Source organism: Pristis pectinata, chromosome 26, assembly GCF_009764475.1.
Source record: "Pristis pectinata isolate sPriPec2 chromosome 26, sPriPec2.1.pri, whole genome shotgun sequence".
In the NCBI taxonomy this organism is placed as follows: domain Eukaryota; kingdom Metazoa; phylum Chordata; class Chondrichthyes; order Rhinopristiformes; family Pristidae; genus Pristis; species Pristis pectinata.
The window spans coordinates 13391234-13397767 of NC_067430.1; positions in this window are offsets into that span (position 1 = coordinate 13391234).

Sequence of the window (6534 nt, forward strand, 5' to 3'; positions counted from 1 at the left end):
ATGACCCAGTCCCACTTTCTTATAGCTGCTTACCACTTCCTTAAAAATGTCCTTCCTACTGATGTCAAGCTAACTGGTCTGGAGGTTTTTTAGTGTCATAATATTTTTAGTCTTAGTTAAAAGGGACCCACAAAAGCTAACGTTTTTACATTGAAATGTTTACAGCCTATTTTATTTTTCTCACCAGATTACTCATATGTACACAAGAATAATCTTGTGAGAAACACAAAACAGATGATAAAGGTTAATACTTCCCCGTTCCTTGGTCCTCCTTTCTGCATTCAGAAATTTCCCAATCCTCAGGCTTGCTGCTCTTTTGGCAGCATTATAAGCCTTTTCCTTTGATCTAACACTATGTTTAACTTCTGTTAGCTACAACAGGGCCACTTTTCCTGTTGAGTTGTTGTGTCTTTAAAGAATATCTATTTGTTGCAAATGTCGTATTCATTCTTTAAATGTTAAACATTACTTGTTTACTGTCATAACTTTTAATGTAGTTTCCTAATCAACAATAGGCAAGTCACACCTCCTGTCCTACTTGGTGCACACATATACTGTCCTACTTTGCTCTGTTTAAATCTAAGATCCTGGCTTCAGATTGAGATAAATTGCTTTCACTTTGCATCAAGTTCTACCATATTATGATCATTCTTCCTTATAGAACCCTGAACTATCGGCTTAACCTGTTCGTTTTCTCTCTCTCACTCACACACACACACACACACACACACACACACACACACACACACACACACACACACACACACACACACACACACACATATAATGTTGAGTGAACCAGCAAGAGAGTGTACTGTGTGTCCGTGGGACGGAACCCTGTCAGAAAGTAGAAGAATCAGAATCAGGTTTATTATCACTGACATATGTCATGACATTTGTTGTTTTGTGGCAGAGAGTGGAAGAGTGATTTGTCAGGCAGTGGGAGAGTGAGCCAGAGTGAGTACCCTGCCAGGTAGTGGGACTTGCTCCTATCAGACTGTTTGGGGAGTATCTTCAGACAGTGCGAGTGCCTTGTCAGAAGTAGGAGAGTGTTCTTTGGCCTTGTCAGAAGTAGGAGAGTGTTCTTTGGCCTTGTTTGCAAAGAGTTTGGAGTTTCAAAATAGGGAAGTATTGCTACAATTGCACAGAGTATCAGTGAGGCCACAAGCAGAGCACTGTGCACAGTTTTGGTTCCCCTATTTAAGAAAGGATATGCTAACATTGAAAGCAGTCCAAGAGGGATTCAGTGACCAAATTCCTAGGATGTGTGGGTTGTCTTAACACCAGCAGCTAAAGAAATTCAATCTGTATTTGTTGCAGTTTGGAAGAATGAGGATGATTTTCCCAAAACATATAGAATCCTAAGAGGGCATCAGAGGGTAGATGTTGAGATGTTTCCACCAGTGGGACATTGTTACAGGATAACAGGGTGTTCATTTAAAGCCAAGGTCTGTAGGAATTTCTTCTTGCAGAGGATGGGTTTCTGCCTCAGGGGGGCTGTGGAGGTTAGATCATCAGAGGTATTTAAAGAGAAGGAAGATACATTTTGGAAAGGTCAGGGAGTTGAGGGCTATGGGGAACCAGCACAGGAGGTGAGGACTGGGGCAGATCAGCCATGAACATAGTAGGGCAGGGTTGAGGGGCCGAGTGGCCTCCTCCTGCTCCTATTTTCATGTGTTCTTGTGCGTTCTGTCGGGCAATGGGAGGGAGGTCACCCAGGCTGTGTGAGGGAGACCTGTCGGGCAGTGGGAAAACGTGCTGATGGACAACAGGAGGGTAGTTAGAGAGGGGAAGGGAATGGAGAAAGCTGCTGGGGAAGTTTTGGCGCTGGAGGTCGGATTTATAATGAGAGACGGGGGGGGGGGCGGGTGGGAGGCGTTTTAGGAAACAGAGCCACTCGGAGAGATTTATCGAAGTGAAAGGGGAACACTTGTGAATTGGCCGGCAGAGTCCCTGAGACCAGTGCGAGGTCAGCTCCCAGCAGCCGTGCTGTGCGGGGAAGCAGGCACATTTGGGGGTTGTTCTTTTCAAGGAGGCAGCGATTAATTCATTAATTCACTAACGACAGGGGGACACGGTCACTCGGGGGGCAGACATCCACGTCCAACCGGTCACCCAGCTCCGACGGCCAGCGAGGGGATGAAGCCGGGCGACGAGGCAGCAGAGCCCAGCACAGTCAGTTCAATAGCTTGTGTTCCGTGGGACAGCTCCGTCCCCCATCCTTCGCCTTCACCCGATTCTCTGCACTTCAAGAGGACCACATGCGTTAGGCGTCGCCTGGAGGTGCCTTTGTTTGATGTAGAACAAGGCCGGGCCCTCCCGCTGATGGGATTCTTGTTCCTGATGAGATGCAGACTCTCGACTCCTCGGTACCAGTCCTCCCGGCTCTGTGCTCGGTTTGGCAGTGATGTTATTTTAATCTCTGTTTAATTCTTCGGCTGCTCGTTCAGACCCTTCCCAATTTCAAAATAATGTGCCCTGGACTATCTCTTCTACCCGAGTGCCCCACTTTGAGATTAGGTGTTTGTGTCGGGGACTACAGTGTGTGTGTGTGTGTGTGTGTGTGTGTGTGTGTGTGTGTGTGTGTGTGTGTGTGTGTGTGTGTGTGAGTGAGTGAGTAATCAGGCGAGAGCTCACCTCTCTCCCAGTGTGATCTCCCAGCTGCGGAAGGTGGTCGATTTGAGACACCAGAGACGACAGATGTTGGAATCTGGAGCAACAGACAATCTGCTGGAGGGACTCGGAGGGTCGAGCAGCTTCTGTGGGGGGTGGGGGGTGGGGGGGAAAGGAACTGTAGACGTTTCAGGTGGAAACTCTGCATCAGGACTGAGAGTGGAGAGGGGAGATGGTGGGTATAAAGAGGAGAGGGTGTGTGTGCAACAGGGGTCAGAGATGGACCGACGGGAGGGGGGTGAAGGAGGAACCAGGTAGGGGAGGGGAAGAGGTGGAGTTAGGTAAAGATTGACTAAAAGAAATGAGGTTAACGTGACTGCGGGAGTCCGTCCCAGCACCCCGCTCCCCCCCCCCCCCCGCCCCCCAAGCGAAAGCAGAAATTGTCCCAGTTCTGAGACACGCTGTGATTGATTCCGCGGCTCGATGGCTGCGCTTTGAACGCACTGAAGTGATGACATTTCCCCGGAGTCAAACAGAGGAGCTACTTTGAGAGAGCACCGTGCCTGCTGCCTTGAAGTGAAATATAGGTCATGTCGCCAAACAGCAGGTGGACCGGACTTGTGTTGACGTGGAGAGCTACCCCTGACAGAGGACGTACTCAATGACTAACACAGCGTTTCTGCAGGTCATTTTCCTACAGCGAATATTTCCAAGTCTGAATATAACCAAATAATCTGGGTTTTTTTTTAAACTTGAGAGTTGGCCGGTTAATATTTAATGGGGATTTTTTTTCTTTGTTAAATCTTGTTTTGCATCACTTGGTGCAGCTTTCAGTTTTAAGGAGTAGGACACAGGAAGAAGTGTTTATTTATATTGACACAGGAGACCATTCGGCCCTTCGAGTCTATGCCTGCTGTCAGAGCATTTCCATCAATCTCATTCTCCCCCTCCTATTGCCCTGTAACTCCTTCCCTCTTACATGCCCATTAACAGTCCACCAATTCTCCCACCAAGAACCTGCACTGGGGGTTATTTACAGTGGCCAACTATGCTGACACGAGAGGAAATCGGAGCAGACGTGAACATGTGGAAACCCCACACAGTCCCAGTGCGAACGTGCAAACCCCACACAGACAGTACTGGAGGTCAGGATCGGACCCGTGTTGTTGTAGCCACGAGAGCGATGCACGACCTGTGGCACGACCGGTGCCAGGGCTCGTTGCCTGGAGCTGAACAACTAAAGACAGGTGAAGTGTGTGTGTGTGTGTGTGTGGGGTGGGGGGGGGGGGGGGGCTTTACCTTCCAGTGCAACAGAAACTCCAGGAGAGACACCGACACGTGATGCCAAGTTCTCCTGGAGAATGCATCCCGGCATCTGGAAGCTTCTCACCTCAAAACCAAAAACCCTGGAGGGGACCCTGGGGAAATGCTAAAATGGTGCTTCTCTGAGATTAGGGCTGAGATGCAGGGTTGGACCAATGCAAAGGGAGCTTTTATGCCATCTTGAACTGTACCCGCCCTGGGGTAGATCAGAAGCTTTACCTCTGCATCTCACCTCTGCTATCCCTGACCTGGAATTCACCATGGTGTGCTACAGAGGGAGTGACATTGACAAGACAATGCCGACCCAGGATTCCTCAAAACAAAAATGTCCCATTGTCCCGTACAAACAGCTCTCATTCACAAGCTGAAAGAACATAACACACAAGAACACAAGAAAATAGGAGCAGGAGTAAGTCACCAAGCACCTCGAGCCTGCCCTGCCATGCAATATGACTGGGCAGCTACATTGATTGTGGCTGAAATATGCTGGCCAGTTCCCTTTAACCCTCATTTCCTTGATCTTTCAATCTCCACCTTAAATATATCCAATGATCTGGTTCCACCACCCCCGGGAGAGAGGTCCACTACCCTCTGAGAGAAGAAATTCCTACACACCTCAGTTTTAAATGACCGGCTCCTTATCCAGTTAAAGCACACTCACAAAGTTCACATTAATGTGGGAGCTGAGTCACCCAGCTCAGAGTAATGTTTTCCTTTCCTCTACAACAAAGTGTATTTATGTATACAATGGTGAGTCAAGTGGCAGAAAGGAGTTAGAAGTAGGCAACATTTATGTCCAAACTGGGTGCTGTGAACAATGATGATTGACTGCTCTTCAGTGGCTGGGAAGACACCTCCTCATTTGCTTCTCTCCTTCCATTGCTACAGCAACATCCCCATCACAAGCCTCCACGTGCTTTGGAGGAATTAGATATTAGCGATGATTAACATTTATAATAATGTTTGACAAATGGTTTTATGGTCTGGTGAAAGAATTAGAGACCACACTTCAGTGCACATTACTTTGAAATGAGCACATCCAGTGTTGTAGGAACACGGAGTCAACATATGTTATTTAACTCTCACGAGGAAATGGGAATTTCTGTATATGTTGATCTTCAATGGACCTATAGCTGTACCTCATAAACAACCAAAGATCTAAGTGTTCTCAGGAGTTACGCAGCCTCACAAAGCCTCAATATGATGAGTAGGAGTCTGTCTAGGCCCCAGGTTACATTCTTCCACAAGGCCCTGATCTTCTTGTCTAATCCTCCAACGGCATTCCTGAGGTTCTGATCTCCCTCCTGACTTCACTCACCTGCACTTTCATTATAATAAAGTTCAGACCCAAAATCCAGATCTCTTTAGGCCTCACTATTCATGTGTGATGACACCCAAAAGTGAACTAAACCCCTGTGTTTCATGAGAAGTTTGGTCAATGAATGGTTGGAGTCGCTTGGAGTTCTGCTGTGTTAGCACAATATGAGCTACTTAAAACCAGCTAATGTTGATATTAAGTTCAGTGAATAAGGGATGTCAATCAAAAGCCTGTCCTTAACATGTGTGAATCTTCTACCTTTGCCCCCTCATCCCTTCGACTAATAGTTTTTTGGATATTTAGGGAATTAAGGCATATGGGATTAGTGCAAGAAAGTGGTGCTGAGGTAAAACATCAAGTGTGATCTCACTAAATGGCAGAACAAATGGAGCAACTTCTGCCGACATTTCTTATGTTCTCTCCAATATTCCTGTCTTGTGTAGGGGTAATTTTAATTCCACACTATTATATAAAATAGTCTGCTGTATATAGAATTGGCTCTCCTGTGCTCACTAACCTACACTAGCAGCCGGTCAAGCAACAGCTCAGTGTTAAAGTTCTCACCTTTCTTTTCAAATCCCTACATGGTTCTGACCTCCCTTTTCTCTGTAATCTCCAACTATTTTACAACCATCTAAGATACCTGACTTCTTGATAATTCCCGAATATAATCTCACCACCACCGGTTGTCGTACCTCCAGGTGCCAGGGCCCTCAGGTTTGGAATCCCAACTCTCTCCATCCCTCTTCCCTCCTTTAAGACACTCCTTAAAATCTGCTCAGACCAGGTGCTTAGACCTGTGTTCTCTCTTATCACAGACATTTACACATGGAAAGGAACTATTTAGGTTAAGCCCACATTCCAGCTTCTGGTCCATATCCCTCGATATTGCAGTTGTTCAAGTGCTCCTCAGAGAACTTTATAAATATGGTAATGGTTTCTTGTTCGACCACCCCTACAGTGTGTTCTAGATCTCCACTATTCTTTGAGTGAAAACTTTTGTCTTCAACTCCCCTTTAATCCTTCCACCAATTAGCCTACAACTATATCCCTACTTACCGACCTCTTTGCTAAGGCCCTCATAATTTTGTGCACCTCAGCCACATCTTCCCTCAGTCTCCTCTGTTTCAAAGAAAACAGCTCCAGCTGAGACAATCTGTCCTCATAATTAAAAATTTCTAGTCCTGGCAACAGCTTTGTAAATTTCCTCTGCACTACCTCAGGTACTGTCATATCAATCTTGTAGTGTCATGGCCAAAATCGTACATAATATTTGAGCT